Genomic DNA, 25,628 nt, shown 5'->3' on the forward strand with positions numbered 1-25,628 from the left:
ACACTGTTTGCAGTGTTCCCGTTGATTGGATTCATTTTGTTATAAAGTTCTTGATAGTTTTCCTTCCATCTTGCTTTGACTTCCTCCATTTCAGTCAGGATTTCCCCCTCCTTACTTTTGACGGTTTGAATCTTGGTTGATGCTTTCTTTGTGATCTTCTTAATTGTGGAGTACGCTTCCTTGGACGTTGCAGCTTGGTGTGCGTTGTCAACTTTGATACACAAATCCTGTAGCCATTTATCATGGCATGCTTTCGTTATCCTTTTGATTTCTCTACTAAGGAAGTTATATCTTCTTTTCAAACGTGGTTCTCGGATCTTCTGCAGCTTTACTTTGCTGCGTTCATTTGCAAGTTCAATAACCTCGTCGCTGATCCATGGCTTTTCTCGCTTTGCTTTCTTGTATCCCATGACTTTCTTTAATGTTTCTTGGGTTACATTGTTTTAAATGTACGCTGTGACGTCAATATTTAGTCAATTGCTACAAATGAGGTGTCGAGATGTGCAGAAATAAATTTTTGAATAATGGTAATTATTTAAGGGGGGTTGGTTATTTTTTTGAGATGTTTATTATATCGATATAACTATTCTCTTCACATACTTAAGCTCGCTAACTGCGCTAAACAAAATTGTCTTTCCCAGTTAACAGAGGCCGAGCATTTACTGCATTTACCCAATCTGTATAACCTTATTGTTAAGCTGAAAGATAATTACACTAGGTAACGCAACCAAACTGGATCTATAAAGATAAATTGAACTGAATGAACCCTTTAGCCTGCAGTTACGCAACATTATGGACAGGTTAAAAGAGTACTAATTTAATCACGCCTACATACTGCTTGTTCTTGGTATACCTCAGGGCGTGAATCAAGATAATTAAGTGAACGTCAAGGGAAACGCAGGTCTAGTAGAGGCTGGCACAAATGTATGCGACGTATTCAAGCTGAATAGTATTTAACTTTTATTGTCCTGAGCAACACTAAAACCTTCAAATCATTAGAGCAAGAAAAGGCTCTAATTAAAATAATAAGAATCGTAACAAATCCAAAAATAGTGTTCAGACACCCGGATTAGACATGTCTCTACAAAGATGAGAGCAGACAGTTTCCAAGTTTCTTTCCATTATATTACTTACCGTAATATGCAATATTAATTAATATCAGGGCATGGTCATTATTCATCTGTATCTCATTCGCACCACGTCTTATTTGAGGTCGATGTCAACTTGTGCGATTATGTATCTCTGGAGTTCATCAAGGTCTGCAGGAGGACTTGTGAAAACCTTTTGCTTTCAGATAGCCCCATAAGAAGAAATCCAGACGTGCAAGATCAGGATATATTAGTGGCCATTCCACTTGGTGCTTCAAATCAACCACATGATTGCCAAACAATTCTACGAGGTGCTCTGTCAAATACTGTAAGGAAAGGGGTGAAACTGTGATTTACATGTTATCTTGATTGACTTCGCGCAACTGCTTTTTACACGGCCCACAACAATAGCCGCTGAGTCCTTATTAATGGCCACACACCAGTGATTTTACAGTTGTTGGAGGACAAGATGTTGATTCATCTATCAAACAAAGTATTTTGACCAAATACGTTTTGATCTAGTGGCATTTTTCGAACTGTATATTTTGATACACCCTGTGAGTTAATATACCATGATTAGCAGGTTCAGGTTGTGTTTTTGTCAAATCACATTAAATGTTTTACGTAACCTTTGTATTGAATTTAAAAGGCACAATAAAGTGGAAATATGATATATTCCACAGGAGACATTTTTTCAATGATGAGGAAAATGCTGGCCTTGAACCCTTGGGCTATAGCAATAGCAATTTCAACTTTGAGAAATTATTCTTTGAAATTCAATGAAGTTGTTTTCGGACCACCCGGTATAATGAAAATATGACGGGAAAATAGTTTTACTGATCATATACTATATTAACCATTTTGTTGTGCCGTGTTTATAAAAAAAGAGGCACGATTGATAGAGAAAACGCTGTCTTTGAGTCGGGCGTTGAGCATGTTGAGTGTAGGCACATATATATAACAGTAGCAATACTTTTTACGGGTTCGGTATACGACGGACGTTATTGAAACGTAACCGATTTGACTTCAAAATTTACCAGAAAGGCTTGTGGATTTTTTGATTAAATGTCTATCTATCCGCCAATTTTGGGAACAGAAACACCAGACCATCAAATTTGATAAAGTAACAGTGTGGAGTACGAGTTACGTAAAGTATTTTATGCACAGATTGCTAGTTTGTATCGATATTTGAAGCTTTTTATTACATCAATCCAACTTTTCACTGCATTTCTTCCTCTGAATATCCCACATGCATGGTGATATTCAAAACAGAGTATATAGCTTTCTTTTTCTTTTATAGCTTTCCTTTTCACATTCAACGTGCGAGTTTCAATGTTATCCCCTAAGGCCAGCGTAGCGATGTCAAGTTGCCGTTGATGCTCTCATTCACGTGGATACTGTCAATCCTTTCCCGAAACCGATCACTTGCACTACGAAAGCCGAATGCTTGTGGTTCATTGTACCACATCATCATATGCTTCCGCTTAGCGGTGTAAGTTTTAGGTTTGCCTTCAGGTTTCAATGATGCATGATAATTGTCAACGGGAAAGGAATTGTTTGTTTAAGGAACAGAATTAGGTCATGGTGCCTATGGGACAAACCATCAAATTTGCCGGTAATTTGAATGTTCCAAATTTTAGTAGCTATAGTGCAGTCCGCTGTAACATTATGTTGCTTGTGATTTACTATGTTTGTTTTAAAAATGGCTTAACTTCTGGGAGCATTGGATAAGGATACTTTGCTGATCATCATTTACATCAAAGACGGAAGAGACATTGGTTTTTTGTGTTCAATCGAGTACGGAGGAATCTTTCGGCAAAATGTGGATTGTGGAAGTGGATAAATTTTGATCAACCTCACCAAAAATGGTTGAAATTTGTATCAAAATCAGACTTTTTCATAATATCTGTGCAAAATGTAGCATTTGTCAGCCATTTGTTTGTTACGTGACCGAAAATAATTGATTTTTTTCTAATCTAATCTCAATACAGGGTGTATCAAAATTAAGTATACAGTTTGAAAAATGCCGCTAGATTAAAAAGTATGAGGTCTATGGTCAAAATTCTCTAGTTGATAACTTAATCAACATCTTGTATTCCTATAGCTGAGAAATTACTGGCGTGTGACCAATAATAAGGATTTGGTTGCTACTTTTGTGAACCGAGTACAAAAAGCAGTTGCGCGAAGTCAATTAAAATCAAAACAACATACAAATGTAAAAAGTCTCTCCATTTATTTTACTGTTTACAGTTATTGACAGTTTTAGTCTTCCATATGCCCACATTTCTTCTGTATGCAGATTTCGGCTCTTCTCAACATGGCGTTCACACCACGTATAATGAGAGGTCTGCCCTGCCTGAGAATGTAAACTTGTAAACTCTGCTCCATCGCTATTTATGAAATCTTCCAGGAAACGTAGAGAACGGGCAAGAAGCCACTGAGAGACCACAGTGCGACGTTGGTGATCTGCATGCTGAAGTTGATGTCTCCTTATCGTCTGATAGGGATGAAATCGCAAGTCATAAACGAGTTATTCTGTTAAAGGTTATCCAGTTATCTGATACTTCGCAACATATTTGTAACTTTGCGCCACGTGAAGGGGGCGTACATTTGGGTACTGCTGACGGAATCTCCGAAGCACTTCTGCTGGACTCTGGGTGCGTTGATACACTGTAACAAGGAAGGCCATTTGCTCTGGTGTGTACTGTGGAGTATACATTTTATTGTTGCTATTCTCCTTGTCAAGTAAAACCAAGCATATTGTAAGGAGGTAGTTGCCTAGATTTACCAAAAGCCACGTGTTATGTAACTCACACATGCATAGGATCGGAACCCTAACAAAGAGGACAAATGATCTGTACACCTGCATGTTTCTCTTGGCTGCACAGTAATAACACGCACCGGGCATTTAAACCCAATTGACTTCGCGCAACTGCTTTTTGTACTCGGCTCACAAAAGTAGCCACCAAATCCTAATTAATGGTCACACGCCAGTGATGTTTCAGCTGTAGGAGGACAAGATGTTGATTAAGTTATCAACTAGAGAATTTTGACCAAAGATTTCATACTTTTTAATCTAGCGGCATTTTTCAAACTGTATACTTAATTTTGATACACCCTGTATTAATAAAGATAATAATAACCACGGGTATTCAAAAAACATACGCATATCGTTACAGGTAGTTCATTGAACGCAAAACATTGCTCTAAATAAATGTCATCTGGAATTATCTTTTATTTCACTATCACAACGATGTAGGTAAGTTGGAATTTTGCTGTCGGCAGACACTTTCAAAAGTCGTGACATTTGATCTAGGAGTCGTCACTAGAAATTATGTTAACTACGAGCTAGATATAAATATAAACATAAAACCAACTTTTCACATTGCATTTGAAATGTCTCTTGAAAGTCCTGCATATGTCAGTCAATCTGTCAATGTGTCTTCCTGTTTTATACATTTCACATTTTTAGAGATCATTGTCAGATTTTAAATATGACCCGAAATACGACCAACAGGAGGCAGTGATTTGGAAGTCAATGCCCGGAATCAACCTAGTTTGTCTTTACTGTAAAGTATGGGTGACTGTCGTTTAGCTACGGCTGGCGGGACTTCTGGAGAAAAAAAGGTAAAAAGGTTTGAAAATGCAGGATAAAAGATATAGGTGAAATCACAAATAGTTTGTTCGAATATAATTCACAAGTTGTCCTTGTTTCGCGTTCAACATGTGTTCAAAGACACCAAACCTCCATCCACGATATCACGAAGAAATTTAAGCCACGGCTGTAAACATGCCCATCCCCCTACACTCACACCCCCACACTCCCCACCACACACACCCCCACCTCACACTTTAATAATTATGAAGTCCTGCATGTCATCGCTGATCAAAGGGGCCCGTGCGTGCATTTTACCCACGGGCCTGAAATGCCTTTCGGCAGCACTGCGGAATACCTTGCTTTTTGCCCAAATAAAGAACAATTTTATAAATTAGGGTAGGCCTATGCTGAATGCAAATATTTTGTCTGGCAAGCTGTATTTGAACCCTGTGACCCTAAAAAGACCCACCAAACCACCACATGATCATACAGATACAGGGGGCGAAAATGAAATATGCTCCGAACTAAAAGTTTAAGAGATTCAGTAAAAGAATAGTTTTTACTATATATCTGCGATGTGAAGTTCAGAATTCACATACTTTTTGAATTTTGACAATTGACCACTCCGTTTTTGAAATAAACGAATTTTATGAAAGAACCTCATTTTCAATTCGTTCTTGCTGATAATCCATGCTGTATTTTTTTGTTTTCACTTGATGTTCAAATAAATTGATTGAGCGCTATGCAACCTTAAGTAACATCGAATTAATTGGCAAAAGTTTGACTTATTTTAACTCATTCCATAAAGAAATATTGCCACCGAAACCGGTGGACGAATAGTAGACATTTTTGGTTACGCGCCAACCAATGGCATGGCTTTTTCCAACGTGTGTCTTTAGTTGTTAATATTATTGAATTATTTTAACGACCGTGTTTTTTACTGATATTAGGTATGATACCACCATGTACAAGATGAGTATTTTGCATCATAGTTTGGATTAATAAATCCTTAATCAGGATAAAAATTTCAACAACAACTTAGTAAATTAAGTAGTGAAATGGGCACTGCTACATTTGTATTCCCCTGGCGTGCGTAATATGTAACTGATAGCTGTCAAATATGGTACGTAACACACCGCCTCTTCAACTATTATCGTTCGATTTTGAATCCGTTTTATCGCTAAAAACAACCAACCAAGACATATGTATAATTAGTTGTATATAAATTAGGATTTCGAAAAAAAAAAATCCGAGTTGGTTAATACAAAGATACTCAATAATATTATTGAGTATCTTTGATTAAAACAATGAAATCCGAACAATTTGACGAATGCAGTATAGGAATTCAAAAATATAAAGTATGCGCCCAGAGCGTTAATATATCAGTCACCGTGATGGAAGGTATTGTTATAAAGCATGATATTGAAGACGTCGTGGAGATGCAATGTCGAATGAAACAGTAGCAAAAGAGTATCTCATTTCAGTTTTTTGTTTGATATAGAATGAATGTAATGAAAGTTTTAATGAACAAAGCTATCAAGATCCTGGAAAGAAAGGAATAAGAGACAGGTAACAGCGTGGTATCTATTGGATCTTGTATTCAAGAAGACGTGGTTCAGGTGTGTCTCTAATGATTTAGTCACAATATTGATATAAAACGTTGTAATGGTGGAGTGTTATTCTTTGGTGGGATCATTAACCCAGTTTTGAATAATTTCTATTCAGTATGAATAAATATCTCAATTTTAAAAATGTTTAGAATAATAAAACTTATATTGATTTATCACAAGTTTCTCGGTATAATGTGCATCTCGCATGAGTCGTGTAAAGTCTTCGCGCTACTTAAAACATTCGTAGACATTCCACGAGAAGCATAATAATTATAGAGAATTCGAGGGAAAATATGGCAACCTTTCAAAGCGCTATGGTATTATGATACATATTTCTTCACAAAGGGCCAAGACTAATCTAAAATGGGTCTGCATAAACCGCACGCGTTAAATATATTTATTGGGGTGTGTTAGGAGATGGAGCCAAATAATTTTTGATAGAAAATGTCCTTTCCATGAGTTTACATTATTGTGCTCACAATGTAGTGCATTTGCCTAAAATGGCGGATTTAAGGAGGCTGAATTTGAGCAAATGCACTACATTATGAGCACCATAATGTAAATTCACGGAAAGCACATTTTCTATCAAAAATACTTTGACACCATCTCCCGACACACCCCAATAAATATATAACCCGCGCGGTTTATGCAGACCCATTTCAGATTAGTCTTGGCAGTTCGTGAAGAAATATTCCATACTAAATGTCAAGTCTGGTAAACCTTTACTAGATCTGAAAATCTGATCTGATGGTTTTTAAAACGTTTTATACCCTTTATATAAATCAACATTTAAACAAATTCAGTAAAGCGTAGTCATTCGTCTTTTTAGCTTAAGGGTACACGATTGTTGGTCGGAGCAAAAAAAAAAAAATCAAATTTTGCCAAAGCTCACTACCGTTCGCAAGATGCTGTGAACTACCAAATCGCAACACTTTAAAATAGTTGCTAGCCTCAAGAAACTGCTTAGCAATGACTAGCTGGAATCAAAATCACAAAAGGCAAGAGATCAACAAGATTAACCTTATTACAGGCAGCCCTGATGCATTAGTCACTTTATACTCAGAAAACGTATATCACTTTGTCAAACACAAACAATCTTTGAAAAATTAAATCAGCACTAGTACCTCTTATAGCCTCAATAAACTAATAAGTAGTCTATATTACCATAGCACCCCTGGTTAAGCTGCATTAAAAGAGTGCAGAGCAGTTTTTGTAAGCCCTTAAGTGAGGCAATATTCACAGGTTTAGGGTCACATCACCTACTATTGATCGATTTAAAGAGTAAACCTATACTAAAAGGCTCAGCGATACTAACATTTACATGATTTATTATGCGTTTTAAAGAAAATTCCCGTTAATACATTTCATCCATATAGATATTTTAAAAGTGGACAAACAAGTGGGTTCAATCAAAGTAAAGTGACTTGGGTTCTTTTTATATTTTCAGTTTTCTTTTTCAGTTTCGGATCTCATTGTTATTTTGAAGTGTTTGACTGTTAGGTGTGGTAAATCCTTTTATTCTAGGCAGTCTGTGCCTCTCTGAAAAGTTGAAGGAAGTGCATTTTCGTTTACGGTTTCGTGGGTTATGTACATTTCTGATATAAAAACTGGAGTTGAGAGGGTTACGTACTCATCTAAATAAAGAAGTACCCCAGATTACGGTCTAAAAATTCGAAAAAGTTGCATTACCATTGATTTGTATTTACTCAAGCATAGACTGGAGTTATTTTTAAATATAGTCGAAATCATAATTCTACCCGTGATTGCAAAGAAGTGTAGTCGGGATAATGTTGCGTCAAATCACGAAAAGTGGGTCATATGATTCTCTATGGTGTTGAAATGGGGACTGATGTAGACCAATAGAGTTCCAAAGTCGCGTATGTGGTGGTATACAACATAAAATAATTGCATTCAATTGCTATTTCTAATCTGTAAAATTGCTTCAGCCTAGAATGCCAGACTTGAATTTATTTTTATTTTATTTTATTTTATTTTTTGGTGATTTTTTTTCGTTTTGTTTTTTTGGACGAAAGCGACGAAAGGCAGACACTCTGCCCGGAAATTGATTTGACTTACTTAGTGTTTTTGATTAAAGCGAAATAATCCAGACGCCATCCATCAACAAAATTCAAACAGATAAGTTACCGATACTTACTTACTGCTTACTGCTCCCTTAACCGGCTTGGTTGTCGGGGCACCACTGATGACTTCTTAACAATCTCTCTCCATCTGTTCCTGTCTTCCACTGCCCTCTGCGAGGTGGCAACGTTCAGGCCAGTCCATTCTTTTATATTATCTTCCCATCTCTTTTTCTGTCTTCCTCTTTTTCTTGAACCATTCACTGTACCCTGTAGGATTGTCTTTGCTAACCCAGAGGAGCGATAGATGTGGCCGTACCAACGTAGTTTACGTTGTCTGACTGTTGTTAGTAGGTCGTCATAGGGACCAATGGCTTGTTTCACCCTGGTACGTACCTCCTCGTTGGCTGAGGTTGGCTGAGATGTTGGGGATCTTACGGAAACACCTCAGCTCCAGTGCTTGTACTCTCCTTTCCAGGTCAGCTGTCAGTGTCCACGATTCGCAAGCATACAGAAAGATGGATATGGCAAGGGTGCGCATTAGTTTGATTTTTGATCCCAGAGAGATGTTCTTGTCATTTCACAATGGCTTTAATTTTGCCATGGCACTGGTTGTTTGTGCGATCCTGGAGAGCACTTCAGTTTTTGACCTTTCATCTGATATCATTGCACCGATACCAGCGTATTATTGTAAGGCCAATCTATATTTTCATATTTACAGCTGTTTCGTATTAATTTGATATTCATCAAAAACACCATAATTATGCTTGTAGACGATGTTTTATGGTATATTGGCTATAACTCTTGACAAATGATATTTCTGGCATGTTGTAAACTAAGGTTTCAAACTAAATAACACCGGTTTGTAGATTTGATTCATACAATCTTTTGGTGTGTCAACTGTCTTAAACAAATATATATTTATATCTCATATTATTTTGGTAATACGAAGATCACTAATCAGTGATTTAAATCAAATTGCTTAAACTTGCTTAGTACGTGTTAAAGAGAGGTTTATTTAATCAATAGATAACAGTTGAACTATGATAATCCCTACCCAATCCTGTGTAAGGCAGGAAACTAATTGACCCATGCTGTACTCCATCTGCTGATCCAATGATGGAAGTATATAATGAAATAAGTTAGGTTTGGCCAATGGCGTTGGTAGAAATGGAAGTGTCGTCCGGTTACATAGATAACGCCAATCATAGCTTCTGGGTAGATGACCTTTTAAAATGTCTCACTTTAAGTGTCTGAAACACCGGACATGAATAATTTAGCAAAGCTACAAACCTTCCAAATATTGGACAAGGATATTTCCTGCTTCAAATGCCAACCTCTCAAACACACATCTCTTGAACTTCAACATTTCTATATTATTAAGGCTAGATAACTTCACAACAGCTTTCACGAGTTTGCTGATACATTTAGGTGACTGTTAAGGGCTGTAACGGGTAGTTTAAATACACGTATCCGAGAGCCTCACCGGGAGTTCTGATCCATTTGTTTAAAGGTACTGTCGATCATTCCAGCGATAGTGACAACAAATTAAACTAGGCAGGTATAGCTAAACACTGAAGTATTAGTCAGTAAAAATGTCAATATAAATCATGTTCTTTTTATATCATGAAAAAAGGCAAAAAGCAAAAAGCAAAAAAAAAAAAAAAATACACACACACACACACACAAAACAAACAGCAGCGCATGCTAAATTATGGATCTTAAATCAATTAAATGTACATTGCTCAAAAAGCTGTGTTCAGTGTTATGGTGTGTGGAATAGACCAAGAGCGGCAAATATTAGGCGATTATGTTAAAAACTGCTCGTTGTATCTGTGACAATAAACCCTTTTTGAATAATGGACTTTATTTAAGGGCGGTTAGTTACTTTTTTGAGATGTTTACGAAATTAAAATAATTACGAAGAAGGCGTCAGTTAAGGTAACTTTAACACCCATCCAGTTGACCAGGCAAACTTACACGGCCAACCCAATTAAGTAGGCTTAAAATATAATCAAGTCAATGTTCACCTCTATACCAACAAACTCTACACAGCTCCCAACTTAATGTGTTTTCCAGATATTTGGAGTGGCCTTTAAGCAAAATAATCCAAATATTACCGTTCTGCGTTAATATTATAGTCTCCATCAAATAACTACAGTTTCATTCTTCCTGTACATGTACCCTCTAACTCCCTAAGTTAAAATGACACTGGTTAAGAAGAAAAGTTATCAAATTAATCACTGTTTAAAGTCACGTCTTTCAACTGGGTTGTCTATAGGCTCTAGAACCGACAATCTGCAGATTGTTTAAAAAACGTCAAATCCGTCGAATATAGCGGATTGGTTTAAAGTTTTAATCCATAGGCCTAGTTGTATGGAAACAGCGCAGTGATGGCAAGTCGACGACTTGTGTTTGCTATTTTTGTTCTCTTAGAAATCGTCCAATTACATATATGTTAGAGAAACTGAATGTTCTACTATACTTTTAGATGACTTCATTATACCATCTGTTTTTAATTTTACACACTCCCAGCAAAATAAGCAATAGTCCGTCACAGGATACAAATTGGAATCACACAATTGGCACTTGTATGGCATACGGCAGACAGGTAAACAAGACAGATAATGTTTACCTGTCTCCGGGACATATAGACTGCTATAGACCCTTTTTCCTCTTTCCCATCATGCACTATTCCAGGGGGTATGAGTGTCGAAAAATGCATCATCTCCCATGTTCGTTACATTCTGGAATACGGACATTTCGGCTGGTGCCTTCATCACAAAAAAGGAATTACCGATATTCATGATAATGGCGCACGATCACTAATGCCTTTCGGGGGCAAAAAACAACATTTATATGCCTTATTGACATGGTGTCGTCGCGAAAAAAAAGTGTCCTGTTATTGAAACCTAACTTTGTATATATTTTATAGACCTAGAGGTGAAAAACTGATGAAGGGACACGCAGTGAAATTTTGTCGGCATCCTTTTCACTTTTTTCGGAGGTAAAAATAAAACGTAAACAAAATCTCTTACACAGATGTTCTGCATCGCTCCGTAATTGCATCATCACTCGTGTATTCAATAATTGCATAATTAGTAACATCGATGGCCTTTACGATAATTCGCATATATGGAATCAGTATGCCCATGTTAAGACAAATTATTGCTGAACTACCCCCCTGAAATAGTGCATTGTGGGATAGAGGGAAAAAGGTCGATTGAAAATAGCCATCACAGAGAAACGGAATAGAATTGAGTAAGAATTGTTGTTTTGATGCAGGTGTAAACACGGATAGGTGGGCAAAAGATAGACATTGACAACATTGTTTGATTATCATGTCGTCTACCGCGCAATAATTGACTATGCCTGTTCCAATGTCAGTGACAATTATTTCAAACCCGGTTTCAAGGTTGCATGTACCAATGCAGAGTTAAAACCTGTTGAGCGCAGTTATTTTGATAGTTAGTAACGTAGAACGATCAATCAATCACTGGTCAAACGAAAGCAATAGTATCAATCCGACAAAAGTAATATAGCATTCAAGAAGATAAAGGTGTTCTGACTTACATATTTGTGACGTCCCATGTCAAAACCAGACACTTTTGGGCAGGATCGTAAATAGAGAAATAGCCAAGAATCTGCCCGGGTGATTTGTTCACAATTTGGGTTTGTGATGTTATTAATGTTTAAAATATTGTCTGATAAGTTCAGATCGGAATATAACTGGCATCTTGTATTTTTTGAGACATTTTTCAAAGTAATTCCTACTCTCAACATTGTCAATAATGTTTTTAAAGGTCTATATCTGAATTTACAATTTTATAATACCATAACTTACGAACTCAATATCTTCGCTTAGGAATGTCCGATTTCATTGGGGAAAACGGCGTTGTGGAGCATGGAGCAAAATATCTCTTTAGTTAAGATATGTAAAAACCTCAAAATTGGTAACCTGCCCAAAAGTGTCTCGTTTTGACATGGGACGTCACATTTATCCTGGACATTCTAAATAGAGCATTAATTATTATAAACATAATATTGATCTACCTTTGGACTATCATTCAATTTGACACGAGTAACACGAGTAACAGCTTTGCTTTTGAGAAGAAGTCACATCCAATGTTGTACAACAACATACACAATTTTGACAATATGTTTGAATAGCGACCATGCTGCTCGCAATCTAGACGGCTCTTGAGCTTCCGTTATCAGCTGGTCGTTGATGGCGACTTTCCTCTTGGCAGGGTAGGTTTAAGCCCTTTTTTTCTCCTAAAATTAGGAGAATATGAAATTAATAGCTCTTTTTCCCATGTAAGGTCGGGCTGAATGAAAGTATTAGTATTGAGCTAATGTTCATCCAGTAATGCACAACAATATTGCGTTTAGTTCTTATAAACTCGTTCCGGATTATTGTGACATCGGCAGTAGAATATACATGATGAGAATCTCAAATATAAGGGAGACATAGGTTAAACTTCTCATGCCCTATTTCGTAGTGTCACGTTTATTATTAATTTTATCACCGAGGGTTTAGCACTGGCATAGACGAGTAATAAAAAGTCTTTGAATCTGAAGATATATAAGCAAATGTGACAATAATAGTTAAGAATAGCTAAGCGACTGTTTGTTATAAAAGCCCGATGTAGCAAACCAAAATACAACCTACTTTTAGAACATTAGGCAATTTATAACATTCAGTCTATATAATGTATGACTAATCACGTGTCAACTGCTAAAAGCTGCAATAACACATCAGTATATTATGAAGCTTACGGGTAAACAGTTTATCGTTTGATTTACGCTGTTAATATTTTAGTCAGATGTAATAGCTCTAATAGTCTAACGAGACAAATGAGAAAGAAAAGGAAGAAAAGGAGAAAGCGTATAATTAAAGCCGAACTTTCTTTATATAATATTATAATAACCGGAAAACTGGGTCGTTTAGAAATAAGGTAATCACAATATTATTTAGGGCCAACGGGTGGTGTTGTCTTTTTAAACGGTTGATTGATATTTTTATAACCATTCATATTTTTATAACCAGTGTTACGGATAATAAAACAAATTAGGCTAAAGCAGTATACAGACTTTTTATTGTACGTACAATATTTGATGACGTAAAATCGATAATATATTTCTGCTAGATATTGTATGTAACATATTATCGATTTTTCGTCATCAAACATTCGTTAGAACTTAAACATTACTGGAAATAGAATGGCAATAGATTAAATAACGTACACATTGTACATACAATATTGTACGTACAATACTCGGAGTCTGAAGCGCGCTTAAGAAAACGTAACAACTGTTTAATGAATATTAACCATATAACTACGAGGGGGGGGGGGGGTGTACCACCCTAATATATCTATCCGTCATAAAAAAAACAACGAACGTTCACGCCCAAACGACCTAAGCTAATTGTAGATCCATGCAAGTTTAACCCCAGCACCTTATCTGGGGGTAGAACCGGCCATCAAACAGTAGACTTCGGTTATATATATATAAATGCGCTTTTATAAATGCGCACGTGACCAGATGGCCAGCGCCATATTTGCATTACATCACTGTCAATCACTGAAATGGCGATCATTGAAGGAGTGGCTACAGTTGTGACCTTGTTTCGTGGCTAACACTGGCAAGGAACATTGGCTGGAGGTTCGATGCTATAAATTTGCAAGGATAAATCATGGATATCAAAGGATCATGATTATTGCACAGCACCCCCATGTACAAACATAACTAATATTTATTTATTTATTTTATTTATTTATTTATTTATTTATTTATTTATTTATTTATTTATTTATTTATTTATTTATTTATTTATTTATTTATTTATTTATTTATTTATTTATTTATTTACTTATGCGACGAAAAACGAAAACCCTGTTCTATTTTGAACAAATTGGGAAAAAATTTTTTTTTGTATTTTCTCAAATTGAAATTTATTTACAAATTTGTGTGATTGTTTGGGTTATTTAAAAATTTAAAAAAAAATACCAACCGACCGACCGACCCTACTTGAAAGGTCCGTTCGCCCGTAGAACAGAGTTTCTCTCTTTCTCGCCTTACTTATAATTTTATAAATATTATTTGTCCCCCCCCCCTTCCCCCAAAACCACACCTCCCCCCTTTTACCTTCCGTGTAAAGTAAAACTTTATAAGCCGGTTGAATCAACCTGAACAAAATTGACGTATACAATTACAATATAATACCATGACAATAATGTGTATGACGGATCTAACTTACTAGCTGAATAAACCTCAAACCATGCATCACATACGTGATTGTACGTCAAATTGTCATATAACGTATGAGCGTGATGTATAGTATACGAGTCTTCCTCAACATCTTCCAGCCGGGATGATTAGATCATGTACAATCATCTACGTGTTTATACTCTAAATTGTACGTCAAAGGGTGACAAAGGGTGCACAGATTACCGATTTAGCATGGGGGACACAAAAAGGTGCTTAAAAACACATTTTGAATTTGTTTTTTGTCCATTTGCGAGCGAATGAGTAAGTTAGAGTTGAGGAGGTCGGACGGGAACATCTAGCCTATTAGTTTGAGAGGGTCATTATGCCGAAAAGGGCTAAAGTTATAGTTTCCTCAATTTACGTTATAATTAGAGTTAAAATTAGGGTCAGAGTTATGTTCATTGGCGGCACTACGGGGGGGGAATACTTATCTTGACTCCCAAATAAATAAATCCATGACCCCTTCCTTCCGAAGAAAATGACAGCCCCCCTAAGTTCCCTACGTGCAAACATTATCAAATAACATCATCGGCAGCTACCCAGTTCTGACCTTAATGCCAGTAAGAATCACATTTCGTCATCAATATGGCCAATTGCCACGCCCATTTAGCACGGAAATAATGAAATATAACTTTTTAAATCAGCTATATCTAGCTTTTCCGTCATAATTTTTTTTTCCATAATGGAAAATCCAAATAAAGAGTTTATGTTTCGGGTCAAATTATTTTGCCCTTTGCAATGAATGCCACTATTTTGCAAAGCCAATTTTCCTTGTAACCTGTCATTTTCGCCTATACTTTTGCGTGTGGAATTTGTGCACATCCGGGTACCTTACATCGTTGAACACGGTATGGCGAAATTGTAGATGTCATGTGCGCATTTATATATGCGCATTTATATATATACCCGAAGTCCACTGTCAAAGATGGCTATAGAGGAGGTAGTTGAGGCATACCATTTGTTTCTACAGTAAAATCAATGATTTTCATTTCGCTCTTGTAAACATTTTCAAAGAGCTACTGGCTTTTTACTTGTTAGTAAACTTAAAATAGTCAGTTCCTTTTATATTGAGGAGAAAATCAATTTTGCTTATACTTTTGTATATGTCATAGCGACATTATGTGGGGAATGCTTGTACTTTTTTAATATCACTGGATAGAGGAGACCCATAGTTATACATTAGTATCAAATAAAACGGTATCTGACGTTTATAATTGAACATATTAGGAATATTAGAGCCCTTTCGTAGTTCGTGTTGCAAAATATGGCTCAGTAGTTCTTGGGTTAAAGACATAATACTCACAATGTATACTTACAGCTTTCTCTGTTTCATTCAGTGTGCGAGTTTCAGTTTTGAACCCAAAGGCCAGCGTAAACGATGTCAAGTTGCTTTTAATGCTCGTAGACGTGTATACCAGGAAACCATTCTCAAAATTGTTGTACCAAGTGTCGCACATTGTTTATCGTGTCACACCAACCGATTTTTTTAAAGTGGTGTTAGGTTCGCCTTCTCGCGGCAATTTGACAGGATTGTAAATGGAGCAGGAGAAACATATTTCGGTGATACAGAGTGGTCCAAAAACAACTTTACCCCATCAAAGTTTCATATCTCAAAATTGAAAAGTTTGTTTCAAATTGTTGTTACAAATTCTTAATTACCATCTTTCCAAGAGTTTTCGATGAAAAATTAATGAAAAAGAATTTAAATTGCAAATGTGGTGGCAGTTTTAACTCAAAGGGTACAAATTTGCCAAAGCTGCAATACCAGACAAGTCTAATATGATACTTACAGGTCACCGTCTGTTGTTTAATAAACGCGTATCAAAATAATTATATCGTTTGATTTGCGCTATTAATGAAAATACTGCCAAAAAGTAACAAAGCCGTTATAAATACGCCTATAGTTTCAGAACTATTAATTTTCTTCACAATGTTTTGACATAGAAAGAAGGACGGTGTATTCGCGCATTTTGATACCCCATTTGTCTAATATTGTTCAATATCAACAACACAGTAGTGCTGTTCAAGAAAAATACACGAATTTAAACGTTACAATTACACTGATGGAAGATGATAAACTCTGTGTGGAGTTTCTTTTTTAGTTTCCGCTCTAGACCAATTTTACCTGTAAAATCAATCAAATAAATAAATTAACAAACCTTGTTTGCTTACCTCAAAAAGCAAAGTACCTGATTGGAATGAACACAGTTCTTGACAAAAACTGAAAATTTCTGAATGACAACCAGAATGTTTTAATATGATTTGTTCAATAATAACTACACGTATTTTGGGAATTAAGCACTTTATGTCAAATAAAGCCCAATAAAACCCTAGATAGTGTCCCATGTTACATATAAGGAAACCATTGATGAATACTAAGTCTACATTTATTTACACACACTAGTCGATTTGTTGATATTGTATATTTAATTTGTTCTGGTAGAATTGACTAGCGAAGCGACGTTAATGTACCTCCGAGTATACGTTTGCTGCAATGAATTTGAAACCAGCTGTATATACTTATTGCGAAGAATGTGTTACCACGTTGCTAATGCTTAAATAGATTCAGAATGTATTCGTGGTTCATGATGTAGCTTGCCCTGAATGCCAACAAATACTAATTTCCCTTCAATGTCCTTAAATAAACTGAGCTCAAAAAGAAACTTATAATTTTTCACAACTTGTGAATCAGACGGTCATATCTTAAAATCCTGTTCATCAAAATGAACCACAATTACACACATGATTACGTTAATACTCATGTCAGTTACCAAGCAGTTGTCCAACTGACACAACAGCAAAATACACTGACACGGAACAGCTTCCTGGACTACTTTTAGAGCCCAATATTTGCCACCCAGCACAATAAATCTGTGAGAATGCATACAAAATCCTTGCACAGATGATAAACGGTGCTGCTTTCTGCTTTTCACGCACTTTCTTCAAGAAACACGTCTTGTTTCACACTGTTCCACTTACTCTTTGGAAATTATCATATGTGCAAGGATCTTGTACTCATTCTCACAGATTTCTTGTGTTGGGTGCCAATTATTGGGCTGTGAATGTGGTTCAGAAAGCTGTTTCATGTCAGTGCATTTTGCTGTTGTGTCAGTTGAACAACTTCTTGGTTACTAACATTGTGTTTAGAATAGAGTATTGAAGCAATATAGTGTGTAATTTTGGTTCATTTTGATGGACAAGATTTTAAGATATCACCGAGTGAAAAAAAGTTTCATTTTGAGCTCAGTTTATATAATAAAGCAGAATAATAACGTCTACAATTCCTGCAACTGCAAAGCATAAACCATCTCACGAAAAATTGGACAAACCAAAATTGTATGTTAGGCATGGTCACATTCTAACATGTGAGGGCGGGCTTCATTAAGCTTATTGTGATCCAAGATCCTGCCTTAACTGTGTAATCCAATAGGAAAATGAAGAAAAATTGGATTTTGACCCTCAAAACTCCAACCTGCAATTTTTTAGAAAAAATGCATCTGTGGAATACTATTTACTATCAAGTAGTGAAAACCACATTTCATGAAACATTTTTGTAAAATGGCCCTTCGTGCTCAAAAATTTCGTGCCATAAAATACATACACACATGTTAAGACATATGAAGCCATTGATAATGCTGGGACACGAAATTTGGGACATTCAGGCGAGCATACTTTTTCTCATAACATTGTCAATAGTAGGCCTACATACATGATTGACCCCTCATTTTTTAAGTTAAATGATTCTCTTTTTAATGAAAGCAATTTTATGAACATGCCTATGTATGTACCTGATCGTATTCTGTATTCTCTATATTTTACTCTGTTTTAACTTTTTAAATTATGGAATACTGATTCGGGAGGGATACATGAAAAACATGCTTAGATAAAATTTTGAAATTACAAAAATGCGTTGTGAGGACAATTATAGTAAATGGTCATTATAGAAGCCATACTGCTCCTTTATTTACCAACTACAATATATTACTTCTTGCAGACACCTACAAGCTTGAAATGGGGGTATTTACATGTATGTACAAGTGCAGTAATAATGAATTACCTGGCGTATTTGATGAATTGTCTACATTACGTTCCAATATTCATAATTACCAAACAAAAAACGCCCGTAAATTCAACGTAATGATGAATAATCAAACCTGGTCCTATATTATGTAATCCATTGCCAAACTCAATAAAAACGGCCAATTCAGTGAAACATTTCCGAAAAATCTACAGACGTGATCTGATTTTAAGTCATTCATAAATCTTAAATTATCCGTTAAAATATGAAACTAAGGATTTTCCTCCACATAATTGAAACAATAGAATCTCTAGTTATGTGAAAGCACATGATATCGCCTGCAATTAATTCATGGAAGAACTTGTGTGCAAGCTTGCCAGCTACACTGTTAGAACAAAACTAAACAAGTTGTTGAACATTTTAAACAACTGCTGTTTACCGGGTGCATTGCTCAATCTTGTTTAAGAATTCAACAACTTGTTTACCAACTAAATAACTTGTTTAAAAGTTCAAGTAACATTAATGGTTTAGATTTCTAAACAAATCTGGCAAGTTGTAAAATTTATAAACAACATTGTTTAAAACCTTGTTTTTAAACAAGGTTTTAAACAATGTTGTCTTAAAAGACAACATGTTATAACAAATAAACTGAACAAAAAACCTGAAGAATGTTGTTTATAACTTCAAACAACATCACTTCAAACCAAAACAATGTCTTTTTAAACAGCAAAATTTAAAGCAATGTTTTAACAGTGTAGCGAATCCTCCGCCCATACGAAGAATGCATTTTCGCTACATTATTTGAAACATTTGACATTCTTTTAATGGCTCTTGATAACTCGGAATATATATTGATCGCGATTGGCATAAACATGTTTAACTTCGTTTTCACTATGAAATCTATCTGGAGTATTTAACCTGTCTATTTTAGACATTTTATACTCGCTATTGTGATGATGTCTTCAAGTACTCACCGTAAATAAACACATATACACGAATATAACTAGATCAGCATATACATTATATGAAATACATAATTGTAAGCAAATAAGAAACAGTAAACGAAACGTATGTATTTAGGGAGTTTTCATAAATACTTTGGTGGGGTGGAAGAGTTAGAACCTCCGACATGAAAATGTTAGAGACTATAAATATACTCCCACCATTTACCAGCGGCATGGCATATTCCCACTTAGATCTTTTTGTTAATTTAACTTTCTACGAACGTGTTTTTTCATCCAGTAGTATAGATATACCAACATGAACATTTTACATTATATATTGGTTTAATAAAACAGGAGGAATATCATATCACAGGTATAAACCAAAACGCTATCAAATGAGTAGTGAAATACACTGTAAGTCCAAGTGTTTAGGGTTTCTGTAACACTTTTTAAACACTACAAGGTGTTTAATTTTCCATTTACACAGTAAAGGTATAGGACACCTAAACACCTAAAAACAACAGTAAACACATAAGCACAAAGAGTAAACACGTAAGAGTATTTAGATTCTAAACATTCAACATGTTTACTTTCATATTGTTCGGAATATAAATGCACATGTGTTTACTTTGTAAAAAATTGGTGTGTTTACTTTCTAAACAATTTTGAAAGTAAACATGTTGAATGTTTAGAATCTAAATACTCTCATATGTTTACTCTTTGTGTTTATGTGTTTACCATGTGTTTGCTTGGATTTACAGTGTGGGCGCTGCACTATTTTGATCCCCATTCATGCGAAATAAGTAATAGCTGTAAGATCTGGTACGTATCACACCGCCCCTGCAACTTTTATCTTGCAACCTGAAATCCGCATTTTAATAATACAGGGTTCAAAAGAAATAACTCCCCCCTAAAATTACAAAACATTTCTTTGCATAACTTGATATTTATTTTAAAAGGTGTAAATAGAGGAATCGTTTTTCAACCCTCACAAAGTTGTTTCATTTGCAAAAGCAATATTTTTGGTCAACAATAATCACATTTCCCAAAAATGATGCTTTCAGAAAAAGTTGTACTTTACCAAATTTTGTACAAAACGTTCTCGATATTAATGTTAAGGTTGATTTAATTCTTGTTTTTGTCCTTCACTTTTCTGTCTCTGATCCTTCAGGCACCCATGCAACCACCATTCAGTGCAAAACAAAGATTTGTTGAACTTAATTTTGGCGTAAAATGAGATTTTCTTTGATGTTTTTAATCAGCAGTTCAAAATGATAAAATCACTAGGAAGGAGAAATGAGCTCTCCACGCATAAATTTGAAAAAAAAAGGTGAACATTTACCTGTATTGGGTCAGTTGAAGCATCTTGCATTTTGATTTAAAATGATGGCTTTCTTGGATAAAGTATATCACTCATGATGTGGCCACAAGAGATTGGCTGCATGCAGTTAATTGGCTGGATGCTGACTTCCAACCTCCAATCTTTGTTGGCCATTTCTTCATTGTCATGTACGCCTTTATTCAAAAGAGCCGTTGCTATAGGTCTTTGCAACCGTTTCAGTCTACCATTTGCAAGTAAATTTTTCATCTCTTCTAGCCATCGAAAGAAATAATCATCACACTACAAACCATATTAAATACTCCTATAGTGATTTTACGATTTTTGAAGCACCGACTGAAAACCCCATTCATGTCAAAATCCATGTCAATGAATCATTGTTTTATACTGAAAGATGATTGCATGGGTGACTGGGTAATCGGATACACAAAATTTAAGAAAATGAACTAACAATTAAATCAATCAAAACATTGATCACGTTGATATCGAGAACATTTTTGTACATTACATGTATAGGATGTTGAAAAGTGCAACTTTTTCTGAAAGCATCATTTTTGGAAAATGTGATAATTTTTAACCAACAAAAATGATTTTCCAAAAAAGTAAATTGGGAGGGTAGCAAAAGATTCCTCTATTTACAGGTTTTAAATTTTTCAAATCAACTAAATGGGGGGGGGGGTATTTCTTTTGAACCCTTTATATCCGCACATATATGGTCGAATCCAATGAAAAGTGTACACGGCATGTTCAGGGCCATAACTTAAAAGTATTAATCAATTGGCATTCGTTTTTGTATTGTGTTTATTCGCCTTGATCATACACTTCGCGCCATATAATAAGACCCCCTTCTGTGAAAAACTTAGACACAGAGACCCCAAAACATGCTATTTTTACCAATTTTTTCAAAATATTTCTTAAAGTATTTTTAAAAACGTCTAAATCAGTTATGAAAAGAAGTCATTGGATTGAATCTAAATTGATTTCCTGAAAGGCGTGTATTCAAAGATTGCCTGTTCAATTTTTCACATATTTGTACATAATTATGAATTTTTTGTGATCATTTTTGAGTGGTATTTTTTACATTACCTACGAATACAATTTTTCATAGCACTAGATATATCTTTAAAAATGGAAATCACTAATAAATGCGCAATTGATACAAGCTTTGATATGTCCAATACTGAAATGCATTGCATTCGGGCATCTTTATTATTATTGTGTTTAGCTGCCAGAAATTCTAAATGGCACAAAGGTAGGTTTGGTAAAAAATATGCATTACCTCCGAATACATGTTAAAAGCTGTGTCATTTCCACAAAGTGAGAGAATAGTAAACAATAGTTAAGCAATAGGTGCAGGGTAATACACTCTTTATTTCTACCAAGTTTCAATAGCCGGCGTTTAAATATTTCTGAGATGTCAACAATAAAAGCAAGTATTCGTAGGTAAATTTCGGTAACCGAATGTTACCTACGAATACAATTTGACATCATGACAGTATTGTGAAACACCGCCATTCATGCCAATGCCCATATTGGTACATAACGAAGGCCTGTATGTTTGCTATCAAATCGTATGTCAATGAAAGTTGCGAATTCACATACATGCCCACCATGCAAAACTGAATACGGCTTAATTGTTGAAAAATATGTACTGAAATAGACGACGGTCTGCTCATTTGAAAGAAAAATCAGATTCAAAGAAGATTAGAAGGGATAAATACTTGGATTTGTCAACTGTCATGTGTGCTTCATTTTAAATGTTTACCGACCTTCTGGTGTCTGAGTAATTTGTGTCCAAATTGATTTATTCGAAGGTAACTTTTGACGTTTTCGCTAAGGTTACCTACGAATACCATGGAAAAAAAACAACTGTTCTCATTGTCTCATGATCTAGACAACATAATGATGGACCCTGGTATAAAGCTAATTGTAGTTGCCCTCAAACGAAAGGCCACAAGACGTAACTGACTCCAAGATGGACTTCACAAGTCTGCAATAACGGTTTTGAGCGAGTTGTGTGCAATTAAGCAAATTAAAGTCACTTTAGTGCCTTTGTTTCTTACTTCAATACTCTTTCAACCGCTGTGAACCGACATTATTAATACATGATAGGGTTTAAAGCATCAATAAACGCACATAAAGAAAATGATACATTCAAAGTGCTTTATAAAATGAAGTTTTGATTGGGATATCCACCAAAAGTCTAATTCTTACCTACAAATACTGAAATGTTACTTACGAATACAGCATAATACATGACATGTGTAATGAAGTGTCGCTACCAATGGAAATTAATTGTCAAAATTTAAGCGGTACCCCAGGACACTATTATTACCCATATACGGATTCATTCAACAATTATTTATTATGTAAAATTGCTGATTAACTACTTGTATATCAAAATGAAGTGGTCAAAATCTTGCTAAAAGCATCAAAAATTTTTGATCTAAGGTAATAGCATTTATTCATTTGGACGTACCATCTGAAAGAGATCTAAAACTACCATTTTATTAATTCATTACCATAATAGCAAACTTTAAACCTCTAAACTCAATATAGATATTGTTAAATCGCTCATGTTACCTACGAATACCCGGGTTTGTTCACCTTTTCATTGTATAAAGCGTTAGGTGTATGCTTATAATTCCTAATATTCTTGAAAACATATATCCTACTCGTTCTTATACAATGTGTTAATTGATTCATACTCATTTGATAAATAAAATACAGAAACTGACCTAAACTTCATTTTCAAAAATAAACTAGCATAAATTGGCTAAGATCATATTGATCGCGTTATAAAAATAAAACAAATATTTTCTGGTTGAGCTAGCATTTTCCTGACACCCTGTGGTCTACATTACACGAAAAAAGCGTTAATGGGAATATTCCATTTGTTTTAGGTTGATTAGTATTGCGATAGTGAAAGCATCCTAGTGGTATTCGTAGGTAACATTGGGTTTTGATATCACATTTACTATCACACGTCCTGGATTTATTTTTCAAGATTAGTAATGGCACTTTTGGTTCCTATAAGGCCAATATGTCATCAATCAATGGGCAAAAGGAAACAATTGTGGAGACATTTTTATTTCGGACTTTTATTTTTGGCCCGTGGACACTTTTGGTTGGATTCGACCATATACAAGTAATCGTTATGAAACAAAAGATTTACAAATATTGAAAATGTCATAGAGCTGTTATGAAGAATAAAACAGTACAGAAAGATTAGCTCGTAAAAATGTGTTGCTTGATCAATGCTACGTACCATATAAGGATGTAGGATGAATGTCATGAAAATATTAATGAATTACACAAATCAAAATTCTGGGGATAAATAAATAAGAGACAGGTGTCAACGTGGAATATATTCAAGATTCAGGGATTTAGTGACAATGGCGATATAAAACGCCGTAATGGCGGCGCGGTATTCTTAGGTGCGATCATTAGCTTAATGTTGTATGATTTGCCTACAGTATTAATGCATATATCATATTTGAAAATATAGCAATAATACACAAAACAACATTAATATATGACAATTTATAGTCTGCACAATCACTTGAGTCTTACCCAAAGAGAAAGCCTTTTGGAATTTGCACACTTGCAATAACGCTTTGATATTATAATTATGATGCCTTGCTTATGCGATTGAATCATCGTTTTTTCGTCCATTTTGAAGGCATATCATGGATATATTCATCAGGTTTGTTCAGTAAATAAACATTTATTTACATTTGGATATGTTTTAAGTTATAATATGTGATAAGTGATAATATGATAAAGTTTAAATCAATACCTTTTACAAAAAGTTAGCCGAGGTGGGAGCTTTTTAAACTTGCTGCTTTGTTTATGTTGTCAACGTTTTTTTGGGTAGATTTGATTTACCACGTTGCTGTAATGTAAAGTATTTTGTATGACTATAGAGGGGGTAATCATTGTTTTCAGCACGGAAATTCAAGTTATTCAGATTACTGGGTTTTGACTGATTTACAACCTGTTATAGTTTATATATTTAACTGTTTTGAGCTCGTACGTGTTTGCCGGCAAACGAGGACACATGCAAGACAAATTGCGGACTTACTTCCAACCGAGGACAGTCATCAGTCTCAAACTAACTGCAAAAGACCTCAAATGCATACCGATACCGTTTCGTATTATAAACAAACAAATCCGCCATTTTAGTCCACGGTTAGGCGATGAAAACACGATACACACGTCCTCGGTTAGATAGCAATACACACTGTCTTAGGTTGGCGGCAAACACAGACAGGGGTGTGTTTGAGTGTGTTTCGATGTCAACTTATCCTGAGAGCTCATCAAACACACCAAATTGCATTCTGAATAGGGAGAATATCCTTCTGATATCAATTTTTTTTTTTGAAATTCGCGATATAACGTTATGGCAAATTATAAAATATTGATATATATTTTTTTGTTGAATATTTTACGAAAGATCAAAATTTTCATATGTTCCTTCCAGTTATATACTATTTAAAGGGGTAACCCTATTGGTTTTGGATATGGATGGTCTTTAAAACTACATAATAATATCAAATATCGTCCCCTTTATGCTGCTTCGTGAAAAAACGAGAGCATTTTCAGCGTAAATGTGAATAAATAGCAAAATTGGCAATCCAATACCTTGGTATGCGTGAACTGCATTCTGGGCAGGCAAGC

Source organism: Amphiura filiformis, chromosome 9, assembly GCF_039555335.1.
Source record: "Amphiura filiformis chromosome 9, Afil_fr2py, whole genome shotgun sequence".
Lineage (NCBI taxonomy): Eukaryota > Metazoa > Echinodermata > Ophiuroidea > Amphilepidida > Amphiuridae > Amphiura > Amphiura filiformis.